The sequence below is a fragment of the Passer domesticus genome, chromosome 6 (genome assembly GCF_036417665.1).
Source record: "Passer domesticus isolate bPasDom1 chromosome 6, bPasDom1.hap1, whole genome shotgun sequence".
Lineage (NCBI taxonomy): Eukaryota > Metazoa > Chordata > Aves > Passeriformes > Passeridae > Passer > Passer domesticus.
In genome coordinates, this window is record NC_087479.1 from 69,613,398 (window position 1) to 69,634,852 (window position 21,455).

The following is a 21,455-nucleotide window of genomic DNA, read 5'->3' on the forward strand; positions in this document are numbered from 1 at the left end:
GCTCTGTGCTCAGGAGATGCCCTTTGCTGGTGGAGCTGCTGTGCTGGAGCCCAGCTGTGTCTCAGCAGTCCCATGGCCTGTCCCTGCCTGAGGTCACAGCACAGACATGCAGCAGGACAGTAACCAAGCTACCAGGAGCTTTTTATGAAGAAATGCTATAATGTTTTTTATAAAAATCATTATAAAACTAGAAAACTAATAAGGTCCCTCCCAATGAAAAATGGACAAATAGGGAAAAAAACAGCTGAGATTGTAAAAAGTTACATTCTGAAGGTTCTGAGCAGAAAAAAGAGAGTTTATTGTTTCTGAAAAGATACAATCACCACTTTCCTCAAGGCATCCTTGAGCTCCTGGTTCCTCAGGCGGTAGATAAGGTTGTTCAGTGCTGGAATCACTACTCAGTACAGAACAGAGACTGACAGATCCAGGGATGGAGAAGAAACAGAGGGGAGCTTCAGGTATGCAAATGTAGCAGTACTGATAAACAGAGAGACCACAGCCAAGTGAGGGAGGCAGGTGGAAAAGGCTTTGTGCCGTCCCTGCTCAGAGAGGATCCTCAGCACGGCCCTGAAGATCTGCACATAGGAGAAAACAATGAACACAAAACATTCCAAGTCCTAAACAGATGGAAAACACAAGATGCCCAAGTTCCCTGAGGTAGAACTATGAGCAGGAGAGCTTGAGGATCTGGGGGATTTCACAGAAGAATTGTCCCAGGGCATTGCCATGGCACAGGGGCAGGGAAAATGTATTGGCTGTGAGTAGCAGAGCATTGAGAAAGCCACAGGCCCAGGCAGCTGCTGCCATGTGGGCACAAGCTCTGCTGCCCAGGAGGGTCCCATAGTGCCAAGATTTGCAGATGGACATGTAGCGGTCATAGCACATGATGGTCAGGAGGGAAAACTCTGTTGCTGTGCAGAAAACAAAAACAAAAAGAGCTGTGCAGCACATCCTGCATAGGAGATGGTCCTGGTGTCCCAGAAAGAATTGTGCATGGCTTTGGGGACAGTGGTGCAGATGGAACCCAGGTCGCTGAGGGCCAGGTTGAGCAGGAAGAAGAACATGGGCGTGTGCAGGTGCTGGCCGCAGGCTACGGCGCTGATGATGAGGCCGTTGCCCAGGAGAGCAGTCAGGGAGATGCCCAGCAAGAGGCAGAAGTGCAGGAGCTGCAGCTGCTGTGTGTCTGCCAATGCCAGCGGGAAGAAGTACCTGATGGAGCTGCTGTTGGACATTTGCTGTGGCTGCGCATGGGGACCTGTTCATGGAGAAAAGGACAGTGAAGAGGACAGTTAGGGGAGAGACCTGTAACCAAAATCAAAGCCATTTCCCATACCCCCTCCTCTGGAACACACATGGACATGCTTTTGTGTTTGAGTTCTGAGATTTTCTTTTTAAGTTTCCTCCATGTCTCCCTGGGTATTCTTGGATACCAGAAACCCTCAGCATTTCTGCTGCCCTCTGGTAGAACAGTTCCCTGAGGCAAGATTAAGAGTGGAGACTGAGGGAAGATGATCTGTCACTTCATTCTGATTGGATTTTCTCTGAGCTTTCACTTGTCTCAAATGAAGAATGTTGACACTCCTGAGTTTCTCTTAAAAACCCCCAGGTACTGCAGGGAGCAGATGGATCCACCATAGCCTAGCTCCACATTTGTAGCCAAGGACTCACGTTGCTCATTTCATCAACCCAACAGCATTTTCAGTGTCAGAACACCTCTGCCTTTCCCCATGAATCTTATAACTCAGGGATGCTCCAGGACAGGTTTGCATCCTGGATTGAAGCTCCCAGCTTGGACTGAAATCTCACAGGGACTTCCAGGTGTCCTTATGATGGCATTGGATTTAGGGAGATGCAGCTCCTTCCCTGGCTGCACTGACAGCATTGCCCAGAGCCTGGCGCTGGGGACAGCATCACCCTGAGCCAGCTGTGCCCCCTCCCAGAGCCCCCAGGGCCGGGCAGCTGCTCCCAGCCCTGTGCTCTGCAGAGAGAACTGGGCCCAGGGCCGCAGAGCTGCCCCACGGCTCTGCTGCAGCTCTGCCTGCACAGGAGGGGCTTCACACCTTGGAGCCCCAGCCCTGAGGGCAGAGGCTTGGCTGGGGGACAGGAGGGAGGGGGCTTATTCAGAGGGAGGGGCTGCTGTGGGCATTTCTAAACTCTCCATGCCACAACATTTCTGTGTTTGTTTTCTCTCTTTCCCCAATCTTCTTTCTGCTTCCTGGAGATTTTCCTCCTGCAGGTGTTTCCCTGTGCCTGATCTCTCCCTGCCAGCACTCACAGACCCCAAATCTCTGTGCACTCTCCTTGGCCCGACAGAACCCTGCCTGTTTGCAGGGCACTGGCTGGGGCAGGTTTGCAGCTTGGAGAAAGGACAGCTCAGACTGAGCCTGATGGGTCCAGCAAAGGTGATGCTGCTTCTGTCCATGGGCAGAGTGGCTGAAAGCACATTAGGGATCTCCTAGTGATCACTAAAAGTAACAGTTCAGATGTCTCAGGCACTTGTGAAGAGCCATAATCAACCTTTACTATTTATCTCCCCCTCCCTGCCATTCTCCAATAGTAGAAAACTGAACACAAAGTCTAAGGTAATTTCCTCATTTTTAACAAAATCCTTGTCTTGGAAATATCCTATGACTGATATACCCCTCAGCATGTGAAACCTTCACGAGCACTTCGCTTCCCCTGCACCAGAAATAGTCAGAGTTGTACTCAGAGTCTGTAGGCATTGGGATGTTCCAGCTTTAGAAGATCACTCCAGGACCTGTAGCTGCATTGTCCTGCAGCCAGAGGTTCCTTTGCCAAGGGCTGTCAGTGATTCTCCCCCAGGCACTTCTCAGCTCCTTCCCAGCCCTGACTGACTGAAGCTCTCTGTGCCTCTGTGCTGTGCCTGGGGTGGCTGCAGGCAGTGCCCCAGCCCTGCTGGGCTGGCAGAAGAGCTGCTCATCAAGAGAAATGTGCTTTTGAAGCTCTTCTTGGTTACCAGGAGCTGCCTCTGTGCAGGAGCCTGGCCCAGCTCAGCAGCACAGACACAGCACAAGGGCTTTAATGACCCTCTGGGGCTTTGTGCTGAGGCCCTGAACATCAGTCCCTGAGAGGGAGCTGAAGAAACCTCGCAAGAACTCCAAGTCAGAATCCAACTCCAAAGTTTCTTTGACTTTTAAAGGGTCTCACTGAGAGATGCAGCCGTGCGTGTCCGAAAGCCCCTTTTCAGGGCGGCCTTGCTGAGCCCAATGGCACCTGAGCTGCAGTGGTGAGGGCACTCTCTCCACTTCGGTGTGACGGAGAGTGCACACTTTCTAGGACCCTTGGCTAGCTACAGCAGAAGCGAGGAAAAACGTGGACTCTGTCTTCTGGGATAACCGGGTTTGTTGAGGAGCAGGGAGATGGAAAGTTGAGGGGAGCCAGAAGGCAGAGACACGGTTAACAGGGTGACAGCAACTTATAAAGGGAGGTGGGTACAAAGGTGGAACCTGGTCTCTAACCAATAGAGGACCAGGGGGTAGTGGGTAAAGGGATACAGACAACTTAACTCATCCAGTCCGGGGTATCTTGGGGAGGGGCCCCGGCCCCTGAACCAATCACTCAATGCCCTAGAGAGAAGCTTCTCGACGAAAGGGTCGGGTCACCGAGTGATGGGCAGGGCACCGAGGAGGGATAGAACAAAGGATATAGTGGTTGCTGGGGCAACTGGGGAGGAGATAGGGAAACGGAGAGGGGCTCAAGGGAGGAGGCAACACGGCAGAACCACTCTTAACGTAAGGGGAGAATGGAACATACCAACTTACAAAGCATAACTTAATTCAACTGCAACTGATTAGGAACACAACTCAACAGAGGGACATGACTGAGAAAGTGTCCCCAGGCCCCAGCCAGAGCAAGGAACTGGAGGCAGTGATGGCAGGTGGGGACAAAGAGAAGCCAAACCTTGGTGCCCTGGGGCACAGCAGCAGGGTCTGTGCCACCAAGACCTGGGAGGAAACACCTTGTCCTGAGGCCCTGGGGCCTCCTGGCACAGCCCCAGCCAGGCTGGGCACTGTCAGCCCCTTGTCCTGCCCTCAGCATCCCCCCATAGCCCACATCCCAGTGGCCTCAAGGATCTACTGGAAGGAGTCCCTGGGGCCTTGCTCAGGAATGGCCCTGGGGGGGGCTCCTTACTGCTCCCAGGAAGTGCAAGTTTTCAAAGGACTTTGTGTTTTACTTTTGCCTTGGAGTCTCTGAGAGGTTTGTGCAATCATGGTCTCCAATTATCTGCTGTAATCGGTCCCTAGAGAGGCTTTGTTAGTAACAACACTCATTGGGCTCATTATTGCTTCAAGGTACTTCAGTTATTTTAAGTTACTTGGTGATTCTGTATCTGTATTCTGTGTTTCTGTCTGTATCTTTTAATACAGACTCTATGAGAGGTTTGTGCAATCATGGCCCCAATTATCTGTGTTAATTAGTCCCTTGAGAGCTTTGTACTGACACTCAGTTTGGCTCATTAATGCTTTGAGATACTCAAGGTGTTCAATTTACTTTGGATTTTTCATTCCACAGTGTCTCTGAGAGGTTTTTGTGCCATCCTGGCCTCCAATTCTCTCCTCCAAGGAGTCCATGAGAAGCCTGTGTTGGGGATGGACCTCAGTGGGATCTATTAATGCTTTGAGACACTTTGGGTGTTTCCTCTGACTTGGACTCCTGGAAAGTTTTGTGCAATCTCCTCTCAGGGCCTGAGGTTCAAGGGCTCAGCTCCAAATGCACCATAGGGCTCATTAGGATCAAACAAGTCCTAACAAACCATGGTGCTGCCCTGATTTCCCTCTGGTATTGAGCAGTTCATTTGGAAGGTTTCCTGCTGGAGAAATATTTCAAAGGCTTTCTAGGAAATATATGTTCCTATTTTAAAGGGTGTATTTTATTACTTTTCTTATTACACAAGAGGTGATTGCAGCATTCTATGATGGATACTGACCCAGGGACGCTTTTGAGGAGTTCTGGCCTGGTCAGAGAAGCTGTGCCTTGAGGATGGACCAGTGTGGATGACCTTGATCCACATTCCCCAGCCCCATCCTTGTCTCTCCTCACTCACCTGGGACCTGATTTGCTTGGAGAACTGGCTGAACCCAACCAAAGAGGGATTTTGCCTTTTTAATTTTTTGAAGCAATCTAAATCTCCTGAGGCCCCCATTGAAAACACCCTCCTCAAGTGTGTGCCAAGCCCAAGGTGCCAGCAAGACCACTGCAGACCTGCCCTGGGTCGGCTGTGAGGATGGATCATCATCCCAGCCTGCACTGGGCCATTGAAAGGGGCTGTTGCCATGGACACTGCACTGACCCCACTGCTGCGTTTGGGTGCCATGGCAACCCTCATCAGTTCAAGTTTCCTTGGAAACCACCCCAAGGAGCCATTTCTGCAGCCAGATTCCATGGCCACTTGCGTGCAGAGCTGTTGCTGTCCTTGGCTGCCACAGCAACCCTCAGGACAAAGCAGTGCCAGGGCTGTTCCAGGTAGAATTGCAGTGACACTCATTGGTGCCACCAGGTGCCATGGCAACGGCCACAGGGACCCATTCCTTAGTTTGGTGCCACAGCAACCAAGGCCTGGACCTGTTGTGATGGTTGGTTGCCATGGAAACCTGCCCTGGCAGGCTGGTGTCACTTCCCAGGGCCAGAGGGGATCCCTGGCTGGGGGCTTGTGCCATGGCCACCTGCCCTGTGCCGCGCTGGCCACTCAGGCACCAGGAACCAGCAGCAAAAGGCACTGCCAGGGCCAAAGGCCAGGTCAGCCAGACAGAAAGGGGCAGTGCTGGCACTGTTTCCATGGCAACCCTCACTGGGGGGTGACACCTGGGTCACCTGTCCTGGCAGTTGCCATGGAAAGCCCTGGCAGGGACTGAGGGCACAGACATTGGCACTGACACTGCTGGGCCAGGTGCTGAGCACAGGGCTGAGCATGCAGAGATGGTTTTGTTCTTGCTGAGCTCACACTGAGCCAAGGCCTGTCCTCCAGCCACGCTAGGGAGGGGCTGTGAGGGAGGTTGGGAGGGGACACAGCCAGGACAGGTGACCCCAACTGACCCCAGGGATATACCAGACCATAGGACATCATGCACAGTGTATGAAGTGAGGGGAGCAAAGAGGAAGGGGGATATTTGGAGTGATGGCTTTTGTCTCCCCATCCTCCCCAGGGAGGATGGGGCCCTGTTTTGCCAGTGGGCAGGGTTAACACCAAAGACACAGACACCAACTTAAGAAACAGTGTAATTTAGATAATGCAAATTTGCAAAAAATTACAAAAGTATAAGATAGACAAAACAAATAATAATTCAAAATAATTGCAAAAGAGAAGATGTTGGTATGATTATCCCACAACTCTCCATTTCTGGCTGCAGGCTCTGGAGATCCTTTCTCTGTCTTCACTCAGGGTTGCATTCCCTAACAAGCCCTAGTACCAAATCCTGGTTTCCAAGGCTGGAACAGTGTCTCAAGTTTAGCTGGGTGTATATTCAATTACCATCTGTTAAAGGTGGAGCAGTTATCATCTGTTAATTGGGCAGTTTACTTTATCTTTTCCACAACCAATTCTCACTCTAGGGAGATATCATCTGTTATTGGGCCATTGAGTGTCACTGCATGACTGATAAAAATTACACCATCCCATCATGAGAAGCTCTGCCCAGAGGGAGGAGCCAAGCATTCCTATCTGGATATAATCTGAGGCTTGAAACACAATAGCCAGCCTTCTCCCACAGGATTCCCAGATGAGCAGCTTTCTTCTCCACTAGATCCCAGAGGAAGACCAGGCCCACCTACACCACCACTGGACCTTCAGAGGAAAACTCCACCCTTCTACAAAATCACTGCTTCAACAGAACCACATCTGTCACTGCAGGAGCACTGCAGCCACCATTTAATGGGATTGCTACCACCACCCTGACCCACTGGGTGTCAGGTTGTAGTCTGACTCTGTAAGTAGTTTTTTAGTACTATGGCATTTTTATTTTTAATTTTTCTACTAAAAAACAGTTATTCCTATTCCTGTATCTTTTGCCTGGGAGCCCCTAATTTTGAAAATTGTAATTCAGAGGGAGGGGCTTTACATTTTCCATTTCAAGGGAGGCTCCGGCCTTCCTTAGCAGACAGCTGTCTTTTCAAACTGAGATGATGCCCCGGGACACCCAGGAAGGTGAGGAGGAAGTCACTGCCCCTTTCCCCCTCTCTCCTGCTCCATCTCCCAGCCCAGCATGGCCCCTGGCTGCAGGACAACCCCACTGCCAATATCGTCCTGCCAGGGAAGCCCTGGAGGGATCTACTTCCCTTTCCCTCTGGCATGGAGGCAAATCCCATCCTCTCCTTGTCCTTCCTCCCCCAGACAAGGAACTGAGAATGGAGACGATGGAGGACAAATCCCCATGTCAGAACCTCATGGAAGAGGCCGTTTTGAGTGGCTCCATGGTGCAGGAATCCAACAGGGAGGAAAAATCTCTGAAATCCAACATGTGGAGGGGCTGCAAACCCCGCCCAGGGTGCTCTGAGGAGGAAAGCCCCACCCTGTGCCAGGAAGGTGGAGAGAGCTTCAGCCAGAGCTTGGAGCTGGTTGTCCCTGAATAGCTTCATGATGAGAAGCCCCACAAGTGCTTGGAGTGTGGGAAGAGATTCAGGTGAAGCAACACCCTGATCAGCCACCAGATAATCCACACTGGGGAATGGCCCTACGAGTGTCCCCAGTGTGGAAAGAGCTTCTCCAGCAGCTCTTACTTGACGCAACAGCAACGGAGGCACCAATAAGGAAAGTTCTGTGAGTGTCCTAACTGCAGGAAGAACTTCATGCATTGTAGGTCCTCCCATGGGGAGGACCCATGTTGGTCAGAGCCCACACTCACTGTGATCCATGTTGGGAAGACACCTGGCTGGTTCTCCTTTCGGTATAGCTGTCATTTGCTTCTGATCTGTCTTCATCCCTTAAAACTGCCTGAAATAGGACTAAAAATAAAGAAATTGATCAGAGATGTCTAAAGTCTCGCCATTTCACAGCTATTTGAGGTGCAATTTTATGGTTTGGGGACATATTTTGGAAGATTTGTGGGTTCTTGGGGGATTTTGGGCAGTGTTCTCCATCTCTTTGCATTCAAAAGTCAAGGTGGATTGATCTGTCACCTCAAAACTACTCAGTCCCACTGAAAACAACTCTTTCTTACCCCAAAAGGGCTCAATCCCATCTCAAAATGGCTTGTTCCAACCTCAAAAAAAGATGCAGTCCCATGTCAAGACTATTTGATTCCACAGCCTCCAGGATGAGATGGGGTTGGAAGGAGACTGGGAGAAGTGGCATCCAAATTTGGAGAAGTGGGATTGGGATTGTGTGGGGGTGGATGTGTGGGATGTATTTTAAGAGTAAATAAAACTTTCAGAATTATTGATTTCTGTCCCATTCATTTTCTATCAGTTCCATTTTGTTTTTCAGGGTGCCACATTCTCAGCTGATTGTGTTTGTGCCCTCCTTTCTTTCCTGCCTCTCTTTGCCTGCTCTGTTTCTCTCTCAGTGTCTCTCTTGACCCAGGGCAGTTCCCACCAAAGACTCTCCCCTGATTTAATTCCCAATCCATGAGCTACAACAACCATGGGTAAAGTTATGAAGGCTGGCAGTGAAATGTCACTGTAAGATCTTGCTTCACTTGGCTTTTGGCTCCTTGTTGAGAGCTTTGCCTTCAAGGGCAGAACGTCTTTTCCTGTCTGGGAACTGGAATTACAGCCCCAGGGAGTGTGTGCCATGGATCTCAGGGGGGCATTCCCGAGGCTCCCAGGGTGTTGCTCCTGCCGTGTCTCCCAAGGAACTGTGCAGGGCCAGGGGACAAGGTCCAGCAGCTGTGTTTGTTCTGCAGTGCCAAAACGGCCCCTGGTTCCATGAGTTTCCATACTGCCAACAGCAGTTCCTTGGATCCCATGATGCCCTGCTGTGTCACAATGGATATTTAGTGTCATGAAGTTCTTCAGTGTCACAATGGCCTACCTCACTCTATGAGCTTCCTCAGTGTCAAAATGAACTCCTTGGATCCACAGTGTTACAATGGACCACTGGATCCACATGGCCCTGCTATGTCACCATGGCCCCTTGGTTCCATGGGACCCCAGTGTAACAATTCACTCCTTGCTTCCATGTTGCCCACTCAGTGTCAAAATGGCCCCTTTGTTCCATGAGGAACACAAAGTCTTGTAGAAACATTGAGCAAATCCTGCTCAACACACTTGGGAACATCTCTGCATTCCAAAGAGAGGTTAAAAGTGAGGATGCTTCCATCTGCAACAGAGATCCAGGGAAAGGACAGGGACAGAGAATTATGCTGCAAGACTCGGAATTCTGTTTCCAGAGATCATTTCTGGTCACACTATCCCTTGTAGAAAGGTGACACCATTCCAGGCAGCCAGTACTGAGCAGGTGGTTCCTGAGTGGGGTTTGATGTTGAGGAAACCTCAGGCTTTTCCATTGTTTCCTTCCCAACAGGAAAACTTCTCCTGGGCCTGTGTGCAGGCAGAGCCCTGAGGAGAGCAGGTGGGACACGATGTAGGGGGCTGGGACATGGAGCTGCAGATCTCAGGAGACAAGGTTCTGCTGCAGGGCACAGGGATGTCAGTCCCAGGTGGGTGATGTCAGACACAGTGAGGCTGGAGGTGAGGAGCAGCTTGTTCAAACGGGGTCAGCCCTCAATGGGCTCATCCTTCTCCATGCACAGACCTCCAAAGGAGACATTCAGCATCACAATCAGCTACGGAATGCTTCTCTCATCTCTTCTCTGAACTGGAAAAACAAAACAAAACAAAACAAAAAAAACCAACCAAACATACTCACTTGATTAAAGAAAAAAAAATCATGAGGTGCACTTTGAAATCTTCCTCCTTAAAGGAACTCCAAACTGACTCCAATCAGCTGCACAAGCCCTGGAGACTTGAAGACCATGAAGGAAGAAAAAGTGCCCCCAAGGTCTTTCTGTATTTTGATGATCCCCACAGTAGATTTGGGGTTGAGTCCAGAACCTTCAGGCATTGAGAGAAGGTTGAAGAAGCTGCTCAAGGAATCAGGAGCAAAACTCCAAGTCCCTTGGAGCACCTCAGCCCCACTGAGGGCAGGGACTGCCAAAGGCTCCCCAGGAACTGGTGAGAGCAGATCCTTGAGGCCAGGATAACAGAGAGCCAAAGACTCTGAGCAGGGAACTGCAATGCTGAGCAAGGCCTGGGCTGTTTGGGGGAAGCAGAAAGGCCAAGCCCTGAGCCCAGCCTGGGCCAGCAGGGCCTGTCCCTCACGGGTGGCTTGGGGCTGTTTGTGGGGCAGTGGGATGTGAGGGGCAGGAAGGACAAATGTCATAAACCTGTGTGACATTCCAGATCCTCAAGGAACCAAGGGGCCAGTGTGACACTGTGGGAAGTTGTGGAACCAAGGGGATTGTCATGGCACTGTTGGGACCCATGGAACCAAGGGGCCAATGTGACACTCTGGGGTCTCATGGAAACAAGAGGCCATTGTGAGCCTGCAGGGCTGTAACACCCCCAGAACACTGAAATGCTGGGGGGAACCAAAGGTTCCTTCCCTTGAGTTTGGTGCACAGAAGAAACACCAACCAGATATTCTCAACATAGGCAGATGCAAAGAATATTCTTGGTAGGAAGGGACTCACAAGGTCATCAAGTCCAGCTCTTAAGTGAATGGCCCACACAGGGATTGAACCCACAGCCTTAGTGATATCAGCACCATGCTCTAACCAACTGAGTTAAGAGGTCAAAATGACACAAAATTTACTGGCAAAATATAGACAATCAAGGAACTTTGGCAAAGGGTTTAATACAACATCCACTTCAACACAAAACTCTTAGCATTGACTTCATTAACTCAGCCCATTTAACCTAAAAACCTTTAAGCCTTAAGATGTTAAGTTACCCAAAAATGTTCCAGGTAAGTAGAAGAAATAGAGAACAACAGAAAGACACAAGATCTAAACAAAGACATGCACATAGGTACCAACTGCTCAGGTTCCAGCGTCGCTAAGAGAGGAACTCCAGGAGAAGGCAGGATCCAGACCATGGGCTGGCCTCATGGTCTGGCTTGTATCACCCTGGGCCTTCATGGGCCCACCCCTGGGGTGGGACTGCCAGTTGCTTGCCCAATCAGAGTCAAGCTGATAGTGTGTGATTGATTGACAGCAAATCAGAGCTGGGTTAGCACTGCCTGCTGTGTGATTGATTGATTTATTGACATCTCAGCCAATCAGACCTGGGTTAGCACCGCTCCTGCTGTGTGATTGACAGCTCTGCCAGGGCTGGGGGCAGGGCTCCGACCCACCACAAACCAAGGCCTGACCTGGCCCCACACGGGCGTTCCGAGCATCCCAAGGTGTCTCAGGACATCGATCTCATCCAGCCTCTGACAGTGACCATGGTGATACTATGGAACCTCATAGAACTATGGGTCAGTTGGAACAATGAGGGTCCAAGGACACCATGGTGACACTACAGAACCTCATGGAACCAAGGGGCCATGGTGACACTGTGGTGCCTCGTGGAATCAAGGAGACTATTGTGAAACCTGGGGGCCCCAAGGAGCCAAGGGTCCATAGTGACCTTGTGGAGCCCATAGTGTCACGGAGGAGCCATTGTGACACAGCGAGGGCACATGGAGCTGAGGGGCCATGGTGACACATCAGGACTTTGTGGAACCATTAAGCCATTGTGACATTGCAAGGTCTCATGGAAGCACCGGGCCATTGTGACACTGCAGAAGCAAGGGAGCTTTGTAACACTCCAGGGCCTGATGGAACCAAGGAGACCTTTATGACACTGTGGGGTTCCACAAAACCAAGGGAACATGGAACTGTTCTGTCTGGCTGGGCCTCCTGGGGGCTGTCTGACTGGTCCAGCTGACCTTGGCATGTTGAGGGCTGCTTCTCATCTGTGCCTGAAGCACTGGGGCTCTGGGATTTATTTCCTCTGGGAGAGAACTGTGCTTCTCCTCCAGAGGCCCACTGCCAAAATTGGGATTCCTCCTCCAAATTTCCTTATATGCAAATATTGTTCCCAGATGAAATCTGCCAGGACAGACAGGTCTGGTTGCCTTGGCCACCTGGGTGCCTTGTCTCATCTGCCTTTGAAACACTGGGACCATGTGCTTTTCTTTCTTGGCCATACTCAACCAGGCGTCTCTGGCCAAAACTGGGGAATCTGCCTCCAGAATTCCCTATATACAAGGATAGCTTGCAGATAAAAGCTGCCAGGACTGATAAGTCTGACTGGCCTTGACTTCCTGAGGGTTGACACTCATCTGCCTTTGAAACAATGGGGCTCTGTGCTTTCCTTCCTAATAAAAAGAACTCTTCTTCCTGTCTAGGTGCCCACAGCCAAAACTGAGATTCCACCTCCAAAATGCCCTATGTCCAAGGATAGCCCCTAGACGAAGAGTGCAAGGAGAGACAGGTGTGGCTGGCTTGACCTAAGGGTGGCCACCTCTCATCTCCTTCCAGAACACTTGGACTTTGTGCTTTTCTTTCCTATTGGAAAAAAACCACATCCATCTTGACCAGGTGCACATGGCCAAAATTGCGATTCCACCTCCAAAACTCCATACAGCCAAGAATTGCTCCCCAGTGAAAGCAGCCAGGACAGACAGGTCTGGCTGCCCTTGGCCTCTTGGGGGCTGCCTCTCATCTGCTTTCAAAACACTGGGGCTCTGGGTTTTCCTTCCAGTGGAAAAGAACTGTCCTTCTTCTCAAGGTGTCCACTGTCAAAATTGAGATTCCTCCTCCCAAATTCCATATATCCAAGGATTCCTCCATGACAAAAGCTTCCAAGACAGAGAGGTCTGGCTGGCATAGGCCTCCAATGGCCACCTTTCATCTGTGTCTCAAACACTGGTGTTCTGTGCTTTCCTTCCTATGAAAATAACCATCTTCTCCTCTGCATGTCCATGTCTGAAATTGGGATTCCACCTCTGAAATTTTGTATATCCTAGGGTTGCTCCCAGGCAAAATCTGCCAGTACCATCAAGTCTGTCTGGCCTTGGTCCCTGGTGACTGCCCCTGAAACACTGGGGCTCAGATCTTTCCTTCCCATGGAGATCATTGGGACACTGTGGGGACCTCATGAAACCAAGGGACCAGCCCCAGGCCGGGCCGGCTCGGCCAAGATTCTGCCACTGTTGGGGTTCACCCACAACCACTGGGCAGGGGGAGGAGAAGCCATTGGCCCCGGCCGTGCTGCTGCTGTGTTCTGGCCTGGCTGCTGAGATCATGGCCCTCCCCCCAGCGTGGCCCATCCTGACACAGCCCCAGCACAGCCGCTGCAGAAACCTCCATGGTAAAACAGCTCCGGCCGCAAGGACTGAGCCCAGACGCGGTCACATAACCGTCTGCAGGCCCTGGGTGAGATATTAACTCTTTCAGTGCTTCCATCCTCCCTTGAGTGAGAGAAAAGGACAAAGTGAAGGCACACAGAGGAGCAACATGAAGACACAGAGGTCAGTGAAGAGTGTCACGATCCATCCTCACGAATGGGTATCATAGTGGTTTGTTAATTGATCTCAGAGTGCAAAAAACTGACACAGCAAGAGGGGTTTGCAGTGATAATCAAAAGCAAATGTACCTTTATTGAATGACCACAGCAAAATGTGTTGGGGGGAACTGGGGAGAAAGGGAAAGAATAAGGAAAAAGAGAGGAGAGAGAAAGGAAGGTATATAGCTACCAAACGTGGAACTATATAGTCCTTTGCAGTCCAGTCGACGGAGCTTGTCATAGTCACATCAGGGGAGATCTCAGGGATGCTAGTCAATTCTAATATTTATTATAGTCTTTTTGACTGGGGGAAGGGGACACGTTTCAAAATCAAATCAAATGTAATAAATAATAGTCTATTGAAGAAGGGTACAAATAGTCCATATTTTCAGCAGTAGGTGAGAACCATTGTCTTCTTGGTCCAGTGGTCACAACCTGCAGGCAAACATCTTGGTTTGGTCAGCTTGCCTCCCCCTCACACCTTCCCCCGGTTAGATGGTTTCGGTCTCAGTCCTTGGCAGGAAGGGAGAGCTTTTCCATCATGTCCCAGTCCTTGAGGGAGAGGCTTCTACCACCTCAGTAGAAGGGGTGGTAGATGAAGGGTCTTCTGTGGCGACCACCGAAAGGTCACTCCAGAAAAGTCCAGCCAAGCTGGGAGGTGGGAAAATTCCAGGAGCACTGTTGTCAAGTGATACAGGTGAAGAGAAGGGCACAGTGCCCCTTTTCTCTTTTCAGTTGGTGCAGTGTTCCATGGGGTGGGCAAACACACCTGTGAACAATGACCTGGCAAGACACAAGCTTTGCTCAGGCTTCCGGGTCTTGGTGGGTGACAATTCAGGCAGGACCAGGATCCCAAAACAGGATCCTTCTTTTTTTGGTAGTCCCGCTTTCTGTCCTTTTCACAATGATCATGAGGCAAATGAGAGAAATTTCAGACAGAGACTTACACGACCCCCTGACTCATGATTGTCTTGAAAGGATCTTCATCAGCAGATTTCTGGAGCATCATTGTAAGTCTTCAGGACTTGTCGTACAAAGCAGAGACAGTAAGACAGGGAGGGAGAGAGAGAGAGAGAGAAAAGGAGGAAAAGAAAGTATAGGAAAAAGGAGGGGGAAAAGGAAACAATAAACATAATTAATATTAATTAAAAATAATATTATTTTAAACAATTTTTAAATTATTAAAACAAATTGCAAATGGTTAAAAGGAAAAAGCAATAAACAAATCATAAAATGAGTATTATTTTAAAATAATTCTTCAAAACAATTCAACTAAAAATCAGAAATAATTTTAACAAAATCACAAAAGAGAAAATCAAGAGTTTTTCCAAAACACATATACTAATTCATAATTGCTTTGTGTCAACAGTCTTGGGGATGTCCACAGTAAAGAGGACATCAGCCAAGTTGTGTGCATTAACTACAGACATCAGTCTTGTTAACCATTTCATCATTCTCCAATTCATAACAAAAAAGATTGCCAATAGAATAAAACCAATTAAAACTGGAATCAAAAGAATAACAATGGGATGACAGATTGTTCAGGACACTTGTGGCAGTTGGTAACCACCCAAAAAGAGTATCCCACCACCTGTGCTCAGCATCTTTCTTCACTCTTTCCATGACATGGTGTATTTGTTTCACATTGTGATGAACAGTTACCAGGGTTTTCTGTCCATTTTTCTTGATATTTCCCAAAATTTTGATTAAGTCTGATGGAGCAACAACTGCTTTACCAAAGTGAAGTTTATCCCAATGGGAGTAGGCATCAGTTTGTGAATCAGTGTGTAGCTGGATTGCAAAAGGTAGTGAGAGGTAACTGGAGCTTCATAAGAAAAATCACATCCTGCAATTTTGGTAAAGTTACAAGCACAAAAATTTGAATGATTTTTAGTACCCACTACTACATTTTCTATGAATACAACATCACAAGTAGTTCTAAAACATGCACATCCATTGCCTATGTATATAAGAACTGTTTCAGAAGTCTCGTTAGGATGAATTTCAAAGTGACATATATTTTGTTCTGTGTCCAAACAAATGCCCTGAGCTATGATTGCATTGCTTTCACAGATGAACCCTTGTTGTTCACAGACAATACAGGATTCCAAATTGACAGAATGACATTTCTCACCAATTTGACGAGCCCATTCTCTATGTTCAGAAGGATAGAGAACAGCTCCATTGTGATTCAACCCTAATGCAATAATAGGAAAAATCAAATGTACTGAAGCATTGCGTATGATTAACACAAAAGCTGTGGCTGTGTTTGAAATGGGGTCATAAGTGAAATTCACCAAGATCCATCAGGACTGGAATTCTCTTTCAAAATCAGTGACACTGTCCCAAATTATTTTCCGAATTTCAGTGGGAAAAGTGCCTTCTTCACCTTCTCTTAAAATTGAGGCAGCAACTGACTGCATCCACAATTGTACTTGTATACAGTTGAGAGCCAAAGAAACATTATTTTGTATAGCTCCGAGTGCGTCAATTACCAATTTGCAATCATCTACATTTACCTTTTCCCAATTTGGTAGTATGTTTGATAGCAGCCATTGATGTGTTCCTAAAGCTAATAAGGATGATTGCAGTGGTTGCTGTAATTTGGTCAGATCTTTAGTTGTAGCAGCCAATTTATTCATTAATACTTACGAATCCATACTGTTGAGAATTCCTAAGCCTGTTCCCACAACACTGGTTATGTCTCTTGGCATTCGTTTTCTAAAGGAGCTCCGCTTTCGCAGCCAGGTCATCCAGCCCTTGAAAGAGGTCTGCAAGAAAGCTGAGCAGGCCAGTTGAATTTCTGAGACAGTTTTGCATCATCAATTTGACTTGTTTAAGACACCAGGCCGGATTGAACAATATTTGTTGCTGACCAGTTTTCCTGATTATATATGGTCTAATTTCAAAAATTCTGGGTCTAAGCATGACTGGTGGTTGGAATGGAGTGGTGATAGTAGAAAATTGGGTTATAGCATTTATTATGAATTTTTTAAAAAGGCCTCCACTATTCTTGGACCAAAGACAAACTACTTCTGCAGTTTGTGTTAATGTAAAACTGTGCCAACAGTCTCGTAGGCTTGGGTGCATACACACCTGCTGCTGCTGTTTGTTTGCCTGGTTTGTTGAAACACTGATTGAGATTGTTTTATTAAAGGTGGTTCCGTTAATCATTCTGCATCCTATGCTAATTTTTTCTCCCACTACTCCCTGAAGCTGCCAGGTTTTTTGTTTTTCCCATTCCTGCTTAGTGTATAACTGATTTCCATGTATAACCACTGTTGATAGGTTCAAACCTTTTACATCTCCCATGGATCTGGTAAATTGTACAAAGGCCTGGGACCAAGGCCATTCAGTAAAGGGGCTCTCGGTGTCTTCTGCTAATTGGGGCGTAACTGTTGTATTTAATGTGGGTTTTGTTACAGCATCTATCTTAAATTTATAGACCAAGCCTCCCAAACCTAACGGGTCAGTTGAGTTACCTTGCCAGCGGATGTCACATAAGTTGGTTTAACCAAAGTAAAACTGTGCCAGCAATCAACCAGTTCATTTTTGCAGTCCTTCCTAATTGCAACATTGTTAGTTTTGAGGCCTAGAGTATAATTACCAATATACTCCTGCCGGCAACAGAGAGTGAGGGGAAATTGTCCGGCACATTCCCACTTCTTTGTGGGGCACAGTCTCGCTGAAGGGATATCCAGATAATTTTTTCCCCCTGCTTCCATAAAATTTTCAGCAACTGTGATGGAGGTGGCTTTCTCATGGAGAGATCCTTCCACTTTTCTGCATGCTACCACATTCGACTCACCAATTGTTCCAGTTAGGGTTCTAATCCAGTCATTCTGATCCCATTGCCACTCACTTGGACAGTATACCTCAGAGTCATGCAGCACTATAGTCACTAGGTTCAGTGGTGACCCCTGGGATACTATCCTAGAACACTGGTGTGCTGGATGGTAGTTTCAGACCATGACCACTCAGCACAATCTTGTTCATGGAGTTGTGGTAGGATACAGAAAATTATCACCAGCATTATCATGGCTCAGATAATTTTTGTAGCCATTATATTTTATGAAAAATTCCTCTGCTAGGATTTTTCCCTCCTGAGGAGCTGAGGGACTCAGGAAAGAAATGTAAACAATAACTATCTGCTGCTGTGGAATGAAACAGGTGCATCTGTGATTAGTGTATGTTGGCTGTTTCTAATTGATGGCCAATCACAGATGCAGCTGCATCGGACTCTGAGAGTCACAAGTCTTATGCATTCCATTCTTGTTCTTTATAGCCTTCTGATGAATCCTTTTCTCTCTATTCTTTTATTATAGTTTTAATGTAGCATTTTAATATAATATATATCATAATATAATAAACCAGCCTTTTGAAACATGGAGTCGAGATTCTCATCTCTCCACTCATCCTGGAAGTACCCCACACAGCTTTCACCACAAATTTTCATGTCCCACAGAGTTCTTCTGTAAACAAATCCTGCCACTGAGAAGCAGAAAAGAGTTAAAATGATGGGATTATCCAGTGTGTATTTTTCCAATGCTCTTTTCCTAGAGCATCAGAGGCTACTTGTGCATATTTATTCAGAGAGGTTTTCAGCACTAGTGGTACTTCCTCTACAGCAGGGAGGTCCACCAGAACAGGTTTGTCCAGGGTAATGTGATGGAATTTTTGGATCGTCAGGTCCCTGCAGTGAGGGAATGATGCTTGGAGGTTTTGGGTAAAAGGCAGTGGTTTTGGGACATCCATTCACCCCCCATCTACTGTTCACTCCTTTAACAACTTCCTATAACTGACTGTCCCAAATTCTCTCCTGCGGTTTTAGGAGTCGTTTCAAAAGACCATTAGTCCTTTCCACGATCTTGTTAGTTTGCGGGTAGTAAGGTGTGTGGAAAGTCCACTTAATTCCTTCACCTTTTGCCCAATCCTGTACAACTCTAGCAGTGAAGTGTGACCCGTTGTCAGATTGAATTTCCTACAGCTTTGGGTAAGTTCCAAACCACCCCTGCAAAGCTTTAACTGTATTATAGCTCTTTTAAAAGCCTCAGCTTGAACCAACCCAGATACAATTTCTACTCCTACTAGCACAAAGTGTTTATCTCCTGACTTCTTAAAGGGGCTGATATAGTCTACCTGCCATGTGTCCCATAAGCCTTTACCCTTTCTTAAATGCAGAGGGTCATCTTCTAAAGGATGTCTCTCTAGTCACCTGTGACATTGCTCACAGGCTGATATACATGTTTTACACATTTCCCTGGTAACTGGCCAATCCTGAGTGTGAGCTTCTTTGTACAAATCTTTTACACCTGTGTGTTGCCTTTTTACATGCAACCATTCTAATAGTTTATCTCAATCCCTAGTAATTATTTCCCTTTTTAGGGGGCTGAGCCTTGCTAGCTCATCAGCTCTGTTATTCCATTCCCCTGCTGGGTTTCCATCTGTTTGGTGAGAAGCCAACCAACCAACAGCAAAATTTCCTCAACTTGCAATATCTAAGATTTCCTGCCACTTTTCCTTTTGCAACACTGGGATTCTGTTAACTTCCCAGTCATTTTGCTGCCAAAAAGGAAGCCACTCAGTACAACCTTTGTACACTGCATAGGAGTCGGTGTAAATGCAGACAAGAGAAATGTTTTGTGCTTCACATTGGAAGACACTCCAGACAGTGATGAGTTCTCTGACCTGAGCGCTTCCCTCACCTTCAGTAATAATCCTTTCACCAGATGAAATGTGTAAGCCAGCTGCTCTATATTTCCAAATCTTCCCTTCCTGTTTTGCGGAGGCATCTGTGAACCAGGACCTTGCTGCTAGTTCGGAGGAGAATGGGAGGCCACCTTGATTACAGAGATAGGTTTATCTTGGCTGCTAGCCAGGCTCTCAGTGTCCTGAATTGCCAAATTCTTGGCAGCATCTTCTGCTGTTGAAAAATTATTGCTGTAATATTCAATTTGGACATACCACTTCCTCACAGAAGCTTCCTGGGCTACCCTGTCAGTCGGGGGGGTCCCATTTGTTAGAGCTTTAATTACTTTGAAGGGACCTCTTAATACAAGAGGTTGTTGTAGTGAGATTTTCTTCCACTTCTATGAGAGCTAAGCTAATCACAAACAACCCTTTTTCCAAGGTGGTGTACCTTCTCTCAGCATCCTTGAAACCACGGGAATAAAAACCGACGGGCCTTGTTGGGCCCTTGGGACCCTGCTGCCAGATGTGTACTGATAGCCCTGAGGAGGCAAACCCCCATTCCACCTGAAAGGGATCTGTGGGATGGATAGGGCCTAGTGCTTGGTGAGCTGTTGCCTCAAAAATCAGTAATTGTAATGCTTCTTCCTGAGAAGGGGTCCCATCTTACCCCTTTCCTCAGCAAGTCATAAAGGGGCCTAGCAATTATTGAGAAGTCTGGGATGTGTTTTCTCCAGAACACTAACAGTCCTAGAGCTTGCTGGAGATCTTTCCTGGATTTAGGCATTTTAATCTGATCTAAAGAAGTTAAGATATCAGGGTGAATACATGTCATGCCAGCTTTCCATCAAAATACCCAAAAAATTTCACTTCCTGAGGAGGTTTTTGGATTTTCTCTGGGGGAATTTGCAAATCAAGGCTTTCTAAGTGAGACATTATCTTCTGCTGGTGTTCCTCCACTGCCTGTATTTCCTCACCTCCTACCAGAATGTCATTGATGTATTGATAAACAGCTACATTGTCAGGTTTGGGTATTTTTTCTAATTCTTGTGCTAAAGCATGGTGGGCTAAAGTGGAGGAGTGTTTGTAGCCTTGGGGAAGCCTGGTAAATGTATATTCTTGTCCCTCCCATATAAAGGCAAAGTGGTCCATATCTTCTGGCTGTATAGGTATCATAAAGAACATGTCTTTCACATCTATAGTTGCCATGATTGAGTGAGCTTTTTCTTGGATTGATGTTATGAATTCAAGATAAATTTGGGACCACTGTGAGAGGGTCTGTGTTGGCATTAAGCTGGCGAAAATCCACTGTTAATCTCCACTTTCCATTGGCTTTTCTAACAGGCCAGACAGGTGAGTTGTAAGGAGAAAGTGTGTGACTTATTATGCCCTGGCTCTTCAAATCTTGTATAACCGGTTTGATACCTTCCCTGGCACCAGAAGGTAAAGAGTATGTTTTACATTGGTTGTTTTGCTAAAGGTCAGTGGGGGTGCAGTTTGAAGTAGCCTAATGTTAAATGGCGGTGTGCCAAAAGACCACAGGTAACTGTTAGATTCCTCCCACTGTCTTCCAACTAGGACATTCATCCCTAATAGATCATTTGGAATGTCCCCTATTACCATTTTGACAATTAGGAGATTTTCATCTCCAGGGAGTGAGTTTGACTAAGGCAACATTCATAGATTCTGTAGTTCCTAGAGTGTTAAGAACACGGCATTGTCTTTTAGTTGGAATAACTCCACATTTCTGGGTGTCTTTATGTATTAGTGCAGACATTTGAGCTCCGGTATTGACTAAAACGATTACAAGAACCTTCTTAGGGCCTGTGATAGTTGTAATTAATATATCTCCAGATTCATTTTTAGTGAGCATTCTTAAGTAAATCCAAGCTCCGTCCCTTCACCCACATTTTAGGAACAGAGATATTAGTTTCCAGAAATCCCTTTTGGTTTTAGTTCACTGCTTATGGTCTGTGGGAGGGTGTGTGAGAGTGTTGTGTTACTTATGTTCTGAGAGAGGAGTTGCAAGAGGATTAATTTTGTGTTTTGTGGGAGTGACAGAGTGAATGTTCCACTGGCCAGATTGTGAGAGAGAAGCTGGGATAGGGTTAATTTTGGCTCGTTGCCTATGTTCTGTGGGAGAGGCTGTGAGGGAGGTAGCGTGTTAGAGGAAGGTGTGTGTGTTAGTTCTTGTGAAGGGAGGGGCTACTGGGCTGGGCCGATGTGTTTGGCTTTCTATAGTGCCAGTTAGTTATTAT

At 47.4% G+C, this 21,455-nt stretch overlaps 2 long non-coding RNA genes across 4 annotated transcripts; both read right to left on the reverse strand.

Annotated features, from left to right (window-relative positions):
* Window positions 1-266: 266 nt before the first annotated feature.
* LOC135303944 (uncharacterized) lies at window positions 267-5,635 on the reverse strand. The gene is made up of 3 exons (XR_010365368.1): window positions 5,066-5,635; window positions 1,210-1,255; window positions 267-575 (listed from the first exon to the last, which is right to left on the reverse strand). It is a non-coding gene; the product is annotated as an uncharacterized LOC135303944 (long non-coding RNA).
* A 584-nt stretch (window positions 5,636-6,219) lies between these two features.
* LOC135303943 (uncharacterized) lies at window positions 6,220-12,934 on the reverse strand. 3 transcript variants are annotated; one of them, XR_010365364.1, is made up of 3 exons: window positions 11,327-12,934; window positions 8,987-9,772; window positions 6,220-7,959 (listed from the first exon to the last, which is right to left on the reverse strand). It is a non-coding gene; the product is annotated as an uncharacterized LOC135303943 (long non-coding RNA). The 3 variants fall into 3 exon arrangements; XR_010365367.1 differs by lacking the exon at window positions 11,327-12,934 and adding an exon at window positions 10,988-11,233; XR_010365366.1 differs by lacking the exons at window positions 8,987-9,772; window positions 11,327-12,934 and adding an exon at window positions 8,175-8,959.
* Between the last annotated feature and the right edge of the window lie 8,521 nt (window positions 12,935-21,455).